General features: G+C 42.2%; 1 long non-coding RNA gene across 1 annotated transcript in view; it reads right to left on the bottom strand.

Moving 5' to 3' along the window:
- Nucleotides 1-19621, bottom strand: part of LOC124133542 — a 62905-nt gene extending 43284 nt beyond the window's left edge. Inside the window, exon 1 of the long non-coding RNA XR_006860960.2 lies at nt 19299-19621. This is a non-coding gene — a long non-coding RNA (uncharacterized LOC124133542). The remainder of the gene's footprint in view (nt 1-19298) is intronic.
- Between the last annotated feature and the right edge of the window lie 458 nt (nt 19622-20079).

Genomic DNA, 20079 nt, shown 5'->3' with positions numbered 1-20079 from the left:
ATCTTCCCATCAGCCAAATGCCTTTAATGTAATGGCATTCACACGTTGCCTGCAGCTTGTGGCCTAACAAGCTTATTTCATTTAACCTAATCAACAACAGTGAGTCAGATATTGCGCACATCACCTTACAAAACGGGCAAAGCCCTTGCGTTGAAACAATAAGTTTAACCACCACGCCGTCATTTTATAAAATAGAACGCGTTATTTTAATTTGTATTGTTCCATAAAAACCAACATCAGTTTTAATGGATCCCGATCCATACGTTAAGGAACTGGTGAGAGAGTTATTGGACTGTCGATTATCTATTACAGTTTATGACCAAACTGGGGCATTGTCAATTATGATGAAGATATCCGATTTCAATAATAAAGGGCCGTTGCTAGGGCAACGAAATGGCTAGGATGTGGTGGTATTAATCAGGACAAGGAGTCCACCCCCGGGATGTCGTCCGTCCGATGACGCCGCTGCTGCCATGTAGTTACATCACCTGCGTCTTTCTTAATCATAGATTCGGAGAAGCAGTGTCATTGTACAATTTCTACATTGAAATTAGAAATGGAACAAAATGAGTGAGTGGGTGAGTTGTGTTTAACGCCACTTTTAACAGTATTGCAGTTTTATCACGGCGTGTCAGCTTAATGTGGGAGGAAAGCCCGAAGTGATGCAGGTCTCAGATGTTTACCACTTCGGTAAAACCCACGAGGACGGGTATGGTGCTGACAAACCTAGAAACATAATCGAGGCGAACTGGGATTTGAACCCACAATCATAGGTTTAAATTTTTTACTTAGGCCTGAAAACTTCTGAGCAAGAGTCGTATGGCGCTCTTTGAAATCTTGGTAGAAAGAATTCTCGATTGTACCTCAAAAGTGAAATGTAGACACCAAGGGGTGGAGCTGCAGGAATATTGCTCGACATAAAAGGAAAGTTAACTTTTGGGAAGTTGAAGTCATCCCTCTTGTCATACAGTCCTGTGGAGAATGTTAATCTGCCATGCTAGTATATGACACAGTTAATGGCATGACAGATTTACTGTAGTAATTTGAAAGAAACGGATCGATGACCTTTGACATTATCATGATTCGTTTTCTTGGTAAACTGAAGGCACCTTGGCCGTTTCTTCGAACCTTCACCTTGGAAACACGACCCTCGGGGCATCACAGATTCCTGTGTTCATCCCCTACCTGCACAGGGTGCCTTTAACAGAGCCAAAGTGCAAGCGTACTTGATCCTCGGAGACGTTGAATAGACGCCATACGTTCCGGTAATCACAGTTAAGGCGTCTCTCTTGATTCCGCGCAGTGACGCTGCCTCGGCTGACCGTTTCCATCACCCTACTCGAGGTGGTGTCTCATCCTGGAGGGCAGGAAGACTATCAAGGATACCGGTACACACCGTGTCGGTGCTTACAACACTCTGCTAATGAAATGGGTGAGTAAAATACCCTCCCTTCGATTTCCATATCTTTGAAGACACCCACTCCAGTAATAGAAGACGGCAGCGAAAATGGGATTCGTTCGATTTTTTTTAACGCAGACGTTTGCAAACGGTTTTTGGCAAGTTTGCTTTTATTTGATAAAACGCTCTGCCCAAGGAAGACTCGATCTAAGAGATAAAAATTGTTGTTACAGACAAATAAACGATTTCTTCCGTTTATCTACAATTTTGTTTGTAGAAATCAAATTATAGTTTACATAAGACATGTTTCCTGTTTAGTGACATAGTGCACAGTTAGTAAATTGGTTTGACAAAATAATAATGGGTTCAAGAACTGCCAGAAACTGTCAGTGGTCATTGTGAAGTAACCCGAATCCGCAGCAGACGACAATATCCGCCATGGCAGTTCAACGGCGTAACCTCATTCTTCAGCGGTAGCTATTGTTCCACGGATTTCTGAAGATGTTTTCGGATGCCAATTTCAGGCTCATATATGCATGAATTCCATGAATTCAGAAACTATTTCTGATCTGGTCAACAAAAGAGTAATTCCTATTTCATTTCGGAATTTTGATCTTTTTCTTGTATTAATCCGTATTTGAGTAATAAAACTTAAAGTATCATAACATATATCCTAACAATATACATTCTGCCCACTGGAAAAACGGAGATGTGTACGTCTGGCATTGTATTAAGACACATACGTGAAAATCCGAGTTGGAATAGATCTTCAGCAACCCATGCTTGCCATAAAAGGCGACTATGCTTGTCGTAAGAGGCGACTAACGGGATCGGCCAACCCATCGCCCTAGCTATGAACAAAACACGTGGATTTAATGTTTTGCTACAAAACATACCGAGAACAAATATTGTTATCTGGATGACATCTTACACATCCTATTACATGCCTAAATGCGTTTAATCACATCAATGCTAAGTGCGACTACGCCGTCTGCTGACGGGACGGGTCGATGTCTGGTATTCACCACGCAAATATTTTAGAAAAATGGACGTCTACATAGTTTTTAGATTTCGAGAAAATCTCGTTTTAAATATGTTGATTCAACTTTTTAACAAGACGGAGTGATCTTGAATCACCGTTTCTCTCCTGGTGAAGTTGGGACGAACATATACTTCCATCTATAACTATTCATAGCCATCTTGTTCACCCAGCAGTAAATCTTCCATATATTTGCGATAGTTGTTATGAAGTTCTACAAAAACTCTAAAAATTAAACACTTGTGCATCGATCTGCAAAATATTCCCATCGTGTTAGGATTTCGAATTCCTTCAACCATTTCGCCCCGAAAGCAAACCGTCTTTTTTAACAAAGGACGGATCCTCCCCTTCAGGTGTCTTGTGAGGCAAGCTCTAATTGAGGAACGAAGGTGTCTTACGCAGGTCCAATCACCTTTACGTATTGATCTAATGGAGAAGGTCAGCCTTATTGATTAAAGATTTTTCTCTCAAGGTTTAAAAAATGCCGAATTTGTACAGTAAGGCGCCAGGGTACGTGGGTCACTTAGGTTTCCCCCGGGGAGGAATACAATACCACGTGACCTAACGCCTCCCATCCCCATCAATTACTTACATCTATTCTGCAAGCCATGTGACTCAAACGTTTATGATTTGGACAACACTCTAGGCAAATACTTGTAATCTAATCAAAGCCCTCATACGTGCTCTACAAAAGATTGAGCTTTCGGCTGTGCCACTGCTATGAATAATTCAATCAAAGTTTTCACTTGATTAAAACAATTCCGCTCTCTCTGAAACAAATAAAAAATAACGAATTTCGCATTTGACCAACATTCTGAAAAAACTTAACTTTCGCGTCTGTATATTTTCGGGTTATAGTTTTCTCAACGTCTAGTGGTATTGTCGGACGTGTTGGTTTAACTGTCTTCCTCGTGTACTTGGTAAAGGTCAAAATTGTACTAAGAACATGTTTTATGGCTCATATTTTTTCTTCATGTTTTGATACAGACACACCTCGGCTATACAATCAAACGTGTCAAGCGCCTTGGGGTGGCCAAGTGGTTGAAGCGTTCGCTCGTCACAACGAAATCCCGGGTTCGATGGCACTCATGGGTACAATGTGTGAAGCTCATTCCTGGTTTCCCCGCTTGTGTCTTCGCTGGAATATTACTAAAAGCGGCGTAAAACCATATGTTCTCTACGGTGGCCCATAAGGGACATGGAGTCTGTTTTTCAATATTTTGATATTTCACTTACTCTAATCGTAACCTTTTGCAAATTAATACAATTTGTCATACAACATGTGATAAATCATGTATAAAAACAACCGAAAACATGGAAAATGTACTTTCAAGTAGCTATTGAATCGCTGAAATGTGAAGCGAAAATGTCAAAAACTACAATGAAAATGTCAAAAACAAAAACGAAAATGTCAAAAACAAAAGCGAAAATGTCAAAAACTAAAATGAAAATCCAGAAAACTATTTCCACCGCGGTGATAATATTCCCACCGCGGTGGAAATATTATCACGGCGGGGGAAATATCTTTCAGACTATTTTCATTTTAGTTTTTGACATTTTCGTTTTTGTTTTTGACATTTTCGTTTCACTTTTCAGCGATTCAATATCTTCTTTATACGTGATTTATCACATGTTTGTATGACAAATCGTGTTAATTTGCAAAAGGTTACGATAACAGTAAGTGAAATATCACAATATTGAAAAACAGACTCCATGTCCCTTATGGGCCACCGTACTACTCACTTGTGTGATCAACTGCGCACGCCTTACTTGCGTTAACAATCGTGACGTACCATTTCCGTCTACACACAGGCTTCCAAAACTCTGAAACACTACATCTTGCTTACTGACGGGGATGTAACGAAGGTAGCATTGGCTGGAGAAGCAGCTATGTTGTGGGATGGTTACAGACTCTCTTTGCGCTGCAACAATTTTATGACGTTACTTTGTGGGATCATTTCTTGAGTTTCATCCAATAATCTATTCGATACTCAAGCAGCGCGGGAAGACTAGGGACTCCAAACCATTCTTGCCGTAAAAGGCGACTATGCTTGTCGTAAGAGGAGACTAACGGGATCGGGTGGTCAGGCTCGCTGACTTGGTTGATGCATGTCATCGATCCCAATTGCGTGGATCGATGCTCATGATGTCAATTACAGGATGTCTGGTCCAGACTCAATTATTTACAGACCGCCGTCATACAGCTGGAATATTTCTCAGTGCGGCATTAAACAACAAACAAACTAGGGACTTAAGGGACTTCGGGTTAGAGTAAGTGAGTGAGTATGGTTTTTCGCTGCTTTTAGCAATATTCCAGCAATAACACGGAGGGGGACACCAGAAATGGGCTTCACGCGTGTCGGGAATCGAACCCGGGTCTTCGACGTGACGAGCGAACGCTTTGACCACTAGGCTACCCGACCGCCCACTTCGGGTTAGAAGGTCGCAAGCAACATATATGGTAAAAGGGGACTTAAGAGATCGCGTGGTCAGGCTCGGTGACTTTTCTTGATTGCGTATCATCGTACTAACACACCATAGAATCGCCTAAGCTTTTAAATAATCTTGCAACAGTTAAAATGTCCTCAATGTCGCGTCGTGTAACATATTCTGCAAATACCAAGCTTGTATATACAGCTTTCCCTACGATGTAGGCCCAACGACACTGCAAGCGCTAACGTAACAGTTTAGTTGCAATGTCGTTGAAAGTCCTAACTAGGTTTTTTGACAATACACAGAAATTCTGCACATCCATCATTTATCGGCTTCATCCTTCACGTCTCGACCACGCCGTACACTCTCACTTCAGCACCGCCGCGACCTTCATCTCGCCACCAGTCATGTAAGAAGTGTCGACGCGTCTCGCGACATGAACGAGATTATACATGACAGCGGTAGAAGGCAAAACCTATCAACTGAACACCAAAACCCACGCCAGCATGTTCAAGGTCACAGAGAGAATCAGACTCAATAACCTGTGTCTCACTCCAATCAGGACAGACGACATTGCCTTATTCAAAACTGTGTCAGCTTCCCGGGGCTGCAATGGTTAGAGGTTCTTAGTTTGAGATCAGCTATATTCAAGCAATATTCCAGCAAACACTGCCTCACCGATAGCACCCGCCCCAAACACATGCAAAGGCAAGTTAAATGTTAATTTGAAAAATCGCGGAAACACATGGTACAAGTCAAATATTTTGATTTGCTTCGAACATCATTTTGGTCACAGATGCCTCAAAATGTTTTCCACATATCTACCGTCAGACACGCGGGTTCCCATACGCAATGTAGTAACATACCATGCATTCACACACGCATTGTAGTAACATACCATGCATTCACACACCCAATGTAGTAACATACCATCTATTCACACACGCAACGTAGTAACCTACCATCTATTCACACACGCAATGTAGTAACATACCATCTATTCACATACGCAATGTAGTAACATACCATGCATTCACACACGCAACGTAGTAACCATCCATCTATTCACACACGCAATGTAGTAACCTACCATCTATTCACACACGCAATGTAGTAACATACCATCTATTCACACACGCAATGTTGTGCCATACCATGCATTCACACACGCAATGTAGTAAAATACAATCTATTCACACACGCAATGTAGTAACCTACCATCTATTCACACACGCAATGTAGTAACCTACCATCTATTCACACACGCAATGTAGTAACATACCATCTATTCACACACGCAATGTTGTGCCATACCATCTATTCACACACGCATTGTAGTAACATACAATCTATTCACACACCCAATCTTGTACCATACCATGCATTCACACACGCAATGTAGTAACATACCATCTTTTAACGTATGCAATGTAGTAACATACCATCTATTCACGTATGCAATGTAGTAATATACCATCTATTCACACACGCAATGTAGTTACATACCATCTATTCACATACGCAATGTAGTAACATACCATCTATTCACACACGCAATGTAGTAACATACCATCTATTCACACACGCAATGTAGTAACATACCATCTATTCACACACGCAATGTAGTAACATACCATCTATTCACACACGCAATGTAGTAACATACCATCTATTCACACACGCAATGTAGTAACATACCATCTATTCACACACGCAATGTAGTAACATACCATCTATTCACACACGCAATGTAGTAACATACCATCTATTCACACACGCAATGTAGTAACATACCATCTATTCACACACGCAATGTAGTAACATACCATCTATTCACACACGCAATGTAGTAACATACCATCTATTCACACACGCAATGTAGTAGCGAACGACATGAAGGACACATTCAGCATGGGAAGACACACGAAGTGTATTCTAACATTCAAGGTAGTAACACACAGTGAATTCACCCATGCATGTAGACCCTTAAAGATCCGGGGTAGAATAGGTCTTCAGCAACCCATGCTTGCCGTATATGGCAACTATGCTTGTCGTAAGAGGCAACTATGCTTGTTGTAAGAGGCGACTATGTTTGTTGTAAGCGGCAACTAACGGGGTCGGGAGGTCAGGCTCGCTGACTTGGTTGTATCCAATTGCGTGGATCGATGCTCATGTTCACGATCATTGGATTGTGCGGCGTTAAACAACAAACAAACAAAAAGCAATCAACGTATTTTCTTTACACACGCAGTGTAGTAACACGCGAACGGAATATAGTAACACAATGAAGTAACACGCAGTGTAGTAACACGCAATTTAGTAGTTTCCCGTAACACACGCAATTAGTAACACATGCAATGTAGTAACACATGCAATGTAGTAACACACGCAATGTAGTAACACACGCAATGTAGTAACACGCGCAATGTAGTAACACATGCAATGTAGTAACACACGCAATGTAGTAACACACGCAATTAGTAACACACGCAATGTAGTAACACATGCAATGTAGTAACACACGCAATGTAGTAACACACGCGATGTAGTAACACACGCGATGTAGTAACGATAATAAACGATAGTAATGTAGTAGCGAGCGAAGTGTAGAACACAGGCAGTGTGGGGACACACACAAAGTAGTGCCACAGAATGAAGTGATCCTCTTGGCGTAGTAATACACAAACAGACAACTTCAACGAAGATGCAGCCAGAAGGATGTCGTGACGAGGGCGAGGTGACAGTGTCGACATCGGCTACACGCTACAACAGGAAACGTTGCTGAGTGCCGCTGGAGACGTCTATGTCTGCTGTTTGGAGATTAAAGCTAATTGAACAGACCTTTAACCTTTAAAGATGTCGTTTGTAGATTCATTTATCTGTGTGTCTCTGCGGTAATTCTGTCTCTGTATGAACTGATGAAACAAACTGCAGCGAGGAAAAAAATAATATGTCTGAAATGGAAAGTTTTTTTCCAGAAAGAGTCTTTGTTCAACCGCAGTCCTACATTGTCCTGTATAGTGTTATTACCCAGTTGTCTGTTAAATCACTTTTGGTTCCATTTGATGCCAACTCACGTACATAATGGCATTTGTGTGTAATAGTGGACAGGGGAGTCTAAACAAGTTCTACACTGTTAAGTCACTTGTATAAACAGTGAATCCCGTTATGTTAAGTCGCTTTCTTGTATAAACAGTGAATCCCGTTATGTTAAGTTGCTTTCTTGTATAAACAGTGAAATCCCGTTATGTTAAGTCGCTTTCTTGTATAAACAGTGAAATGCCGTTATATTAAGTCGCTTTCTTGAATTTACAGTTTGTATGTTGTTTAACGCCGCACTCGGCAATATTTCAGCTATATGACGGCGGTCTAAAAAAATACCGCGGTAAATAATCGCTTTTGGACCAGACAATCCAGTGATTGACGTCATTACCATCGATCTACATAATTGGGATACGCTGACATGCATAAACCAAGTCAGCGAGCTTGACCACCCGATCCCGTTCGTCGCTTCTTACGACAGCCATGGGTTGCTGAAGGCGTATTCTAACCAGGATCTTCACGGGTGTGTATATACAGTAAAATCCCGTTATGATAACTCGCTTTCTTGTACAAACAGTGCATTCCCGTTATGTCAAGTCGTTTTCTGGGCCCATTGCTGGCCATGGCATCGCCAGTTCATACATAAAAGACTTGAAATAACGGAGTTTCACTGTAAATACAAGAAAGCGACTCAAAGTGATATGATGGTGTACAGATGTTTCCTCATTAGACAATCATGTAGTGATTTTATTTATTTTCGTCTAAAATAGACCTCATTCTGAATATATTGGGGATACAATACATTATTTATCAGCCGAAAACATGTTTTCGTTCCTGCCATTTTCCTTTTGACCTAACTTTGACCCACTTTCCTTGTGTGTGTGTGTGTGCGTGTGTGTGCGTGTGTGTGCGTGTTGTTTAAATTTATTAGAATTATTTAAATGAGTAGGTAAGAGAGAGAGAGAGAGAGAGAGAGAGAGAGAGAGAGAGAGAGAGAGAGAGAGAGAGAGAGAGAGAGAGAGAGAAAATTTGAGAATGAAACGGAATATCCGGATTTTTATTTCATTTTTCACGCTGAGTCCCCAAAACAGCGCAAAAGAACAATAGTTTGGCCACATCCAGGGACACGTTCCTTAAAGCGGTCAAAGCGCTAAGGTACTCGTAACTCCCATTTTTTAACATAGGCTTACGGTCAGCGTAGTGGTGTACACGTAGATGGGGGTTCCTCACAGTGGGAGGTTTAAAGTGAGGGTCTGAACAGGTGATCTGTCATTCTGCACTTTCACATTATCAACTCAACAAAAGTATTCAAATGCTTACACAAAAATATCCTTTTTTGGGTGGATGTTGGAAACAGTCTTCAATACATAATCCTTTCTTCCGTTTTTATGAGATAAAGGTTATATAAAAAGTCATGAAAAGTAGTATTTATATAATAATCTTGTTGTTGTTCAATGAAAAGCTACGTACACACTCGCAACCGTATTCCGGTGAGACTTTAAATGTAGAGACCCCCCTATTGCTAAAAGCGGCGCAAAACCATACTCACTCACTCACTCACTCACTCACTCAAGGGTAAACTTAACTATGCATGTTTTGTGTGTTCCTTAGTCTGGAACGTATATTAAATATTTGTATTTATGAAATATGGAACATATTTGTTTTGTGGCTCATAATATACTGATGTTATGCATATAACTATGCACGTGCCTTGCGGACAGTGTGCAGTTCGATCGTCCTCGAGTTTCTCAATCATCACCGATGCAACTTGTCTTGTTTGTCTCACGTGCTGGCTGCTTGTTTGATGTTTGCAGATAATCTGGGTTTTTTTAAATATGAGAGTGCCATGGTCGAATCTTATCTAAACCATAATTAAGTCGATTGAGTTTACAGTTAACTACGTTTATAACGAAGACGCTTATAACGAACTGATGGATATAACGAACTTACTTTATTGTCCCGACTATTTGTGGTAGTTATGCTGTATATATGCTTATAACGAACTACGGTTATTACGAACTTAATTAGTGGTCCCTTTGAGTTCGTTATAACCGTAGTTTACTGTATTTTTACTATTTACTCGTAAATTATTACTCGGTCAAATTATTTAAATTTTGGTTTCCGAACCGAACTCAACGTGCACAAAAATGTAGAAAACCCGTTGGGGTCGGTTGGTTATAAGACAACAGAAAGTGTGTCATGTGGCCTAATGGAGAATTGGCCTGGTCGTCCAGGTTGCTCCTTCACCGAGGCAGCAATGGAGTTGCTACAGACATTACTCTGCACAATAAGTTCCATTCATCAGGGCGATGGCTGGTTTGGTCAGGCAGAAATGTGTTTGACATATGTACATGACTTAGATTAAGCAGTGTGCCTTCAGTTTCTATCATCAAGTAGTGGCATCCGCATCTAAATCTCGCGTTTGCCTGTTGGTTCAGGGACGCTGGGTCTACTGCTTCATGAAACCACGACTAAGGGTATATGCTGGCAGACCAAGGATCGAACCCACGAGGAGCAGATCCTGGCACAACTATGCGGGATTACTCTGCACAGCGTGTTGTAGCTGTCAGACGTCTTCAGCACCATTGGCCCATTTAGTTGGACTAAACAGCTCTCGTGCGTAGGATGTTTTGTCTATTCCATTACCTTCTTTGTGCAACGAGCCTATGCTTCACATTCGCGCCAATTTTTAGCATGATACATTTACGTATTTCTGGCTAAATAACAGTATTTGATATAAACATTTCTTTTCCAAATATGTCACTTTTTGTTCCGATGCCCTGTGAGAGACATGCGCCGTGTGCTGGCAGCTCGCCAGTCAGGCCGTCATACCGGGCAACAGGGGCCCTCCACTAATGTTACAGCCATCACAGAGCACCGGGGATGCAGAGACAGTTGCATCTCGCTAATCACAAGCCTTGTATAACCATTAAATCATCAGATGGCAGGTCTCGGAGAACTCGTGTGGGTACAGGAGCGACAATTCAGGACTTCAGGAGAGAGAGAGAGAGAGAAATGGAATACAAGACACCGTGAGAAACGTCCATTCAGCTATGTTTAATGGAGGAGGAGATTTTCCGAGATCGTAATGATGCACATGTTGGCTTCTGAATGCTACCTGAACCCCCTCGTTATAAAGCGTACATCGCCTCTCGGCGGGTGTTCTCGGCTGTAATTAGATAAGCTCTTTTGTCCTTAATAACAAAGGACTATGGTTAATACACGCAGTGAAGGCATGGGAGTGGTGGCTGAAAAACAGACAGCAGGATAATTAGTGCAAAGCTTCTCGGCTCTTGTTTTTACAATATCATACGAACTTTCTATTAATAATAATACCAGATAATTAAATGAATTCGATTTTTTCGCACCATAAGCTACTGTGCTGGTAATTGCTGTTTAGGTTTCTCATTATTTTATGTCCTTAATATGGATAAACTGTCCTCGCATTTTCAAGTAATTCTTATGCAGAAATTAGTTTTAAAAATATGAACCTTATTACTGATTTCCGTTCTCCACGTGCTAACTTTTCCTAAATCGCAGAATACTGAATTACGTCGAGGACATGTTGACGAATAATAAGAGAATATTTTCGGAAGAAATTAAACCTTGAAATGTGTTTACTGTCAACATATAGTCCAGTTATGATATCATATATTTAAAAAATTGGTAACCATATTTGAGTGACTATGGTGTTTCGAGGTATTAAACAATATTCCAGGAGTACCACGGTGGCGGAGACACTGTACCCATTTGAGAAACAAACTCGGGCCTTCGGGATGACCGGAGAACGCTTTAACCGCTAGGCTACCTTACCTCCTCAACCTGTTTGTAATTTAAGGACTTGTCTTTTGCAATATATTAAAATTAAGTAAAACAACAATTTCAAATTAATGTTTAAGGTATCCTGAGGCAAAATAGTTTCTGGTGTTTTAGGGGCGGTCGGGTAGCCTAGTGGTTAAAGCGTTCGCTCGTCACGCCGAAGACCCGGGTTCGATTCCCGACATGGCTACAATGTGTGAAGCCCATTTCTGGTGTCCCCCGCCGTGATATTTCTGGAATATTGCTAAATATTGGCGTAAAACCACAATCACTCACTCTGGTGTTTTAGCAGGTATCCTTTTCGGACTTTTCAAGTCAATATTTATCGCTGCATACCCTACAGCATCAGTCGACGTGTACCTTAGTGAATGTATTATGTATCAGTCTGGCCAACAATCATTCTCAGCTCCCTGGGGAGTATACAACCAAAGCTGCCAGTTAGGCGCTAGAAGGTTAACAACCACATTGCCATCTCATCCTACCGGGTACCCACTCACTGCTGGGTGAACAGAGGCACATTTCGAACGATGTCACTTGCCCAAGGAGACACCACATGTGTTACATGTGCTTCATTGTGGGGCAGGACCGAAGCCCTAGAAACTCTCAGGAGTCAAGCTGCCGAAACGCGTCACCTATCCACGATCGACGTTGCTTAGCTTCACCTGATTTTGACCTTTGCGCTGTGCATAGGAGCATCTAGCTGTCTCTACACGAATATTGTAAAACTCATGTATTATACTGAACAGCACTGTACATGCTGAAGCCATTTGTTGTAGTGTCAGCTAGAACCTGTCTGACCTCAGACAGATCATGTCTGGCCTCTGTGATAGATAGCTCTGTGATGTGAGGCGCGTAGTGAGGGTGGAATCGTTCCTTCTTTATTCAGCGGGCAATCTGTGATATATATGAAAAGCTATTCTAAGTCAATGTTGGCTCTCATTGTGGTTTGTAATATCACTTCTTGTTGTCATCATTATTGTCACTTCTTTTTGTCCGTCAAGCTTCTCTTCGTGATGGTTGCTGGCTGTTCTGTTCCCATGGTTACTGTCTGACGTTATTGCCCCGTGGGGCTCCGGGTTAGCATAGGTCCCCAGACACGGTGACGTGGTTGGTTGCGCCATCGTACCCGACTGCATGCATTATTGCTCATAATATCAATCACCGAATCGTCGATTATTTACAGGCCGCCCGTCAACTGGAGTATTGCTGTGTGCCAATTGCTAGGGCTGGGACGGGTAACTCGGGTATCCGCGTCGGGTGGGTACTGAATAGGACCCGGGTATCCACAGGACTACCCGGACCCGTGGTTAGTCACGTGATGTATTGTTTAATGACAAAAATGTCTGGAACTCTATGGTTACACTACAAGTCACTAACTATGCACCCATTCCTCCTGATTTTTCATATGGTTGAATAAAGTTATAACTTAATTCAACTTCAGTGTATGAATGACCAGATTGTTTAATACATGAATCTAAATACGTTTTGCCAGGGCTATGCTAAAAATGTTCCAAATCGTACATTTTGAGACATCTCCTGAGACCTACAGTGGGTACCGGGTAGGGTCGGGTAATAGGGGGGTGGATACCCGGGTAGTAAACTTGGACTCGTCTCAGCCCTACCAATTGCTAACCAATACACACACATGCACGCACACACACACGCTAGCACGTACGTACGCACACACACGCACGCACCTCGCTATATAAGTGCACTAATCTTGGACGTGGGGTGAGGTAGGATGAGGTGAGGTGAGGTGAAATGGTGTATAACATCACGTTCAAGATCAGTGCACTTATATAGCGACGTGTGTGTTTGCATGTAGGAGTCAGAACTGCTGCCGTTTCTATAGTGCAAGCCCACTGAGACACCATGCCGCAGTTTAACAAGCCATTGGATACCCCACTCACAGACAGTAGTTCTTATTGTCATGCTCAGTGTCAGTTCTATTGCCATGTTAGTTCTGACTGTTGTTATGTGACAGTAGCTGAGCTTTAGGCAGCAGTTGTGGTAATGACCTTGACTATCAATTAGAGTGACCTCCCTTAGTTGTGGTTGCGTTTTTAATCCAAACTCCGCCCAGCGCTTAACACCTTCGGTGCCCTCCCGGTACATAGAGAGCTCCGCTGTGAGGAGCATGTTTACAGTTGCCGATTGCCTGCATAATTCGAGACACTTCAGGACAGCAGTTTCTCAAAGGCTGCCTGTACCTATATTAGCGAGACGAAGGCGGTTCGAGGCCTTCCTTCTAGGACCGGGCTTACGACTTATCTACTTGTCCAAAGCGGACGAGATACCTATCGGAATACACCGGCTTTTCTGCCTGCTTCCAACACTTATTCCTAGATTCAAGAACGGAGCACGCAACTCATTCAAGGCATCCGACCGTGACAAATTATATATAACTGACTCAAACACAAACGATTAGTTTAGCAATGTGCAAATTTCGAAATTTCTTCGTAAATATTCGTAAAGAGTCAACGTAACATATACGTATCATGGGCGGATACAGCTTTTTGAAAAAGGGGTGGGTGGGGGTGGGGGGGGGGGTGGGGGGGGGGGGGGGGGGGGGGGGGGGGGGGGGGGGGTGGGGGGGGGTGGGGTGGGGGGGGGGTGGTGGGTGGGTGGGTACACAATTAAGATCCATTTATTGTCTTTGGTGGTAATTTATACAGAAATAAAGATTTTTATCGAAATAAAAAAAGGGGGGGGGGGGGGCGCACCCCCCCTCTGTATCCGCCCATGCGTATACCTCGTACAGAATCTGTAAGTAAAGACTGTGATCTTCATTTAGAAGAGGATGAATACAATGAGTCTTTTTGTATGTCAGAAATATACTGAGTCTTCCTTTCTTACCTTATTAAAGAAATACTGTAAAAATAGAATTACGTTTGCAAATTTCATTAACTCATGTGATATTAATGTTCTATGTTTGATAATTTTACATTTATGTAAATTACTTGAATTGAGATCGGTAAAGTGCATTTAATCTATGTTATTTTTTAACTGTAATATGGGCCATGGGGGCTGAATTACTAAATATACTTGATTGATTGTAGTTCTGGATATTCGTGAGTGCACTGACTTGCGTACATAGACCTATTCATTAATGCTACTGCCAAATATTTGACCCATTGTTTTGCCTAATTATTGTAATCCTTATCCTGTGCGTTCGTTAATTAGTCATTGATCTTGTGTGGGTATTTACTGATTTCACCGGTTACTTCTGAACCTATCGACTCCTGGCTTAACCTTCGCGTTTCAACTTGAGATTTACCTCGTAACACTGCCATGTTTAGCGACAGTTCTTATTGTCGTGTTTGTGTCAGTTCTTATTGCAATCTCTTTACAATCATATCTGTTACTCCGGTACTATACCTCTCTGGCTGAAGATCCGAAAACTCCAACGTAGGTCGGTGGGGTAGCCTAGTGATTAAAGTGTTCGCTCGTCACGCAGAAGACCCGGGTTCGATTCCCGAAATGGGTACAATGTGTGAAACCCATTTCTGGTTTGCCCCCATCCGTGATATTGCGGGAATATTGCTTAAAGCGGTGTAAAAATAACTACTCACTCACTCACTCACCTCCATTGGAGATAGTGTCACGTGAATCTGAGGGAACCGCATAACTTACTTACTTACTTACTATAGGAAATTTAACGTGCGCCTTCCGACATTATGCGTATTTCGCACACGGAACCGCATTATCTAAAACGACCAATCAGATGTCATCTTTGTAAAACTATTTGGCTTCATTTCTTTAACAACAACCCCCCCCCCCCCCCCCCCCCCCCCCCCACACACACACACACACACACCAACAAAAACAAAAACGAAACAAAAAAACAACAAAAAAAACATAATTATTCCTTCCACAATACTCCCTTGTGGGTGTAAATGTCATGGCGCTCAGAAACGACAGGGTGTATGATATATACACAACAACATAATGGCGTGGCCTTAATTATTCACATTCGTAACTGGTCGCTTAAGTACCCTTTTAAGATAAAGAATTCACATATATTGGTCTGAATGTTTCTGTCACTAGTCCCGGGAGTGCTGACTGGCTGATAAGAGTTTCACCTGAGGTGTTGTCAAACCTTCACGCAGAGATGATTCGTTCCGGTTTAACAGGGTCTGATCTGAATGACATGGTTCGTATTATAATATTTAGAATCGCGAAGACCCCGGTTTTAATTGGTCCCTGCAACCTTTGCTTGCCGTAAAAGGCGACAAAATGGATCGGTGATTTAGCTGTGTGCGTCATCGGACCCTGACGGAATGGACGGTGCTCATTTTATCAACCACTGGTCTGTCTGTCCCAGAGTTTACACATGAACGTCGACGGGGCGTTAACACAAACGCATCTTGTCAGGACACTAATACAAAACTATAATAGTCGGTCCCTGGCGCTACACGTAAGTCAGGCCTCAGGTGCCGAGTCCGCTGAAACTGTCGGTTTCCCTGTACTGACACGACAGTTTGTGGTCACGTGGTGCCGGCAAGACAGGAAGCCCGTATGTTGAAGACAGACTTCTTATACCAGCATCACATCTGATGTCAACGACAAAATCCGTTCCAAGTAGCCTGAAAGTATGTTTGGTTCAATAACATGGTTGGTTTGATCAGCAGCTCATCAAATACGATCACTTGAAAAGATCACACGGCCACTCCAAAACAAAAGATCACACAAACGATGCATGTTGTTTTATGGAATCCATTACTGCTCCAGGACAGAGAGGCGACGCGATGCTTGATATTAAGTTCAAGACATTATCTTTGATATGACAGTTGATGGCTTTGGTGCTTTCAGACGTAAATGGGAATGACGCTGAGCTTGTCAAAGACATGTTGTGTACAACGAGTACTACAACGAAACCAACTACGCCGACTGTGGAAACTACCCCTAATACTGGCCCCATACCGCGGGGAATTCAGGGCAGAATAAACCTCAGTTACCCATGCGTGGATCGGGAATAGGGTCCTGGGTCGCCGCTCATGGTGAGAACAGGCAGGGTGGAGTCGGTTACCAATATACTGTGTCCTGACGGTTAGAGTTTCACGTCATCGTCCAACTCCCATTATATAAAGATAAACAACATACATACGGCAGAATATCCCTGCTAGTATCTACCTCGACCCCCGGAACATCCACACAGCCACTAACACACGCACGCACGCACGCACGCACGCACGCACACACACACACACACACACACACACCTCCAGCACACACACGCAACCACCATACACACACACACACATACACACACACAGAGCAAATACAACCTCAATCAACCACGGCACACACACACAACCTCATCAAACACCAACACACACACCAACACACACACACACACACAGATACACACACACAGAGCAAATACAACCTCGATCAACCAGGGCACACACACACACACAACCTCATCAAACACCAACACATACATATATACATACATACATACATACATACATACATACATACATACATACATAGAAAGACATACATATACACAAACAAACACATACAGACACCACACACACACACACACACACACACACACACACACACACACACACACACACACACATACATCCTTCCCCGCGTAAAGCCTCCTATGCAGCAGTAGGCGGGGAGATCACATCCGCTAACATCTCGATGAAGACATCTATACACGACTCATGACTCATGACGACACACAACCCACACAAGTGCTCCCTCACTTCATCGGATCAGGGATCTTGGGTGTAGCGGTCCTGGCTGTACCAAACACAACCACCCGCAAGCGACCCACAGGCCCAACCCCGTAGAGTGAGTCAGTCAGGTTGCTACAACCAACACCGCATCCACCCCCTCCCCGATGTGAAGTAGGGTGCAGAATACACATCACAAGCTGTTATTCGTTTGTTACACGTTCCGTAAGCCTGTCCCCGAGAATGTAATGGCTATTACACTCCGGCCAAACTGTCACGCCAAGAATCAATTCTTCCGCATTTCTATAGACAGTAAAATACCGCGGTGAACATCACTACTTTGGAATTCACACTCTAAACGAGCAGTAGGTGTGTTCAGTGAATGTATAGGTGTCGCGACGTGATGGGCTTCTATGCGAAGGTAACGGGGAAACATCTCGGAACTTGACGTCAGGAATGACTGCAGGTGGTTGGGGTGGTAGGGCCCACTAAAATGACTTGGATATCAAATCTTTGAATGGCATTTAGAAGTGATACACATAAGGAAGAGATGATGAAGCGCAAGAATATACTAAGCATGGTTGTGTTCCTCACAATAAATAAGTTGTCATCCATGAATTCGCTACCATATGACTCGGATATGTTAACACGAAATTACACGACTACAGCACCAATAGCCAACCGATACACCCTGCAAAAAGATATACCCTCGCTTGTTTCATGTCAGATTCTGTTGTAGAATTTCAACAGTTTTGGTCCAATTGGGAGCAGGTTCTTAGCGGATGTTGGGAGAAGATGGTGTATTTGTTCAAGAGAACTGTGCGCTGTCTGTGTTTGATGAGATGCGAAACTGCTGATTTTACAGTATCTCATAACATTAATTTCAGAAAACATAATTACATTTTAATATTTTACAACAAAATATATGTGGTACAAGGTTAGTGTTTCCATCTGATCTGAAGGTAAAAAACCCCATCTGCTTCTTATATGATGTTTAAAAACACATTACGTCGTACATCTGGTTTGAGTAAATCGGCCTTGACTACAAAGACACCATGCATTAAACGCATTTCTGTCAACCACTTTCAACTCTTAAACCCGAGAGCATTTTTTTATCTTCTTTTTTTTAAAAAAACCCTGTCGATCCATTAAGGCAGCATTATCTTGTAATACCTCCCGGCTCACAGTAACATAGTTTACACATAGTGCTCATATTTTCAGCTTGGACTGCGTTATTGGGAAAACATAAGACTATGTATGGCACAAGGACATTAACACTGACACACATGAACAATTCATTCATTCATTATTTTTCTCCTCCAAATACTTCTAGTATGATACAAAAACCCATTTGGAAATATTTTGGGCATTTTACCATAAAGTCATTTTCTGCCGAAGTTAAATAGGATGATTAACGTATTATGAAATACCAACGCTAGATAAGAAATGTAAGCAACGATCTTTAAAGGATTGTTAACTGATATAGACGTGTGATTTTAAAATAATTGAAATTGTTTTACAACAGTATGAGCAAGGCAGGTTTAAATAATTAATTAAAATTCTGTTTCTCATTTTATTCCTAATCTGCTTCTGTAAAATAGTTTTATGTAACTGATGATGGGATTATTTCATTTTCATTTGCGACATACAGGAATGTATACATTTAGATTTAATCTCTAAACATCTCAGGGCGAAAAATTAAAAAAAACATTTTTAAGATGTTAATGAAATATTTTCGTGTGCTTGACGGGATGTTGAGATATTAACATCGAATCATGTCACGTGATGTGAGGATGTCGATAGATAGGTGACATTTCTATATACAGGTGAAACAAGAAAAGTCGCTGTCAGTCAAAAACTATCGAAAACTTACCTGACAGAGGACGAGAAACACCTCCAGGCATAGAAGCAGAAATACTGTCACAAGAAGGGTCATTGTGGTGAGATCGAGATAAGATTTACTCCTCAAATGCCGACAACGTGAAATAAGTTCCTTGCTTCTTCCTTCGGTTGACAGTGCCCACCCAATCCTTTGTCACTTGCGCAAGTGGCGCTCCGTCATCGCGGATGAATACATTATGCTGATGACCAAAGTGCAGCGCGTGCATCTCTCATGGGCTTCACGTCCGAGAAAATTAGTCCGGAGCTTTATCGAATTTTCTCAGCCCCCCTTGTCACAGATCCCAACTGCTGCCCCGGAGGAACGCTCCCTTGGAGCCATTTTGGAAATGCCAGATAAGCAGACGACATTTGGTCACGTGGTTTCTCAATCTCGTCTGCCATGGACAAAAAAATCGATGTTAAGACACTACGATGGGCTTGAGCGGTATTAGAACAGTGGGTTGTTCGTTAAAATTCCCTTGCGCGAAGTTTGAAGCCCGCCTAGGGAGTAATTACCGCGACTGACGATGACACAATGGAAGCCATTACTAATATAAGGATATCGCTCTACAGCAACTCCCTTTCGTATCGCCTCAGACGTATTTCGATGTATGACCGACTACAATCTCATTACAGATTTGTAGTGAACCCAAATGGGGTTAGACATGGAGTCATCTAACAGATGAAATTTCAAATTTAGAAACTTTTTTTTGATGACTCATGGTTTCAAAGTACAAAACCAGCTTCATGGGAATTAAATGTCAATCAATTTT

This window comes from Haliotis rufescens, unplaced genomic scaffold (genome assembly GCF_023055435.1).
Source record: "Haliotis rufescens isolate VD_foot unplaced genomic scaffold, xgHalRufe1.0.p SCAF_5, whole genome shotgun sequence".
NCBI classification, from domain to species: Eukaryota; Metazoa; Mollusca; class Gastropoda; order Lepetellida; family Haliotidae; genus Haliotis; species Haliotis rufescens.
Note: the sequence above shows the minus strand (reverse complement) of the source record. Positions and strands in the feature narration are given on the sequence as shown.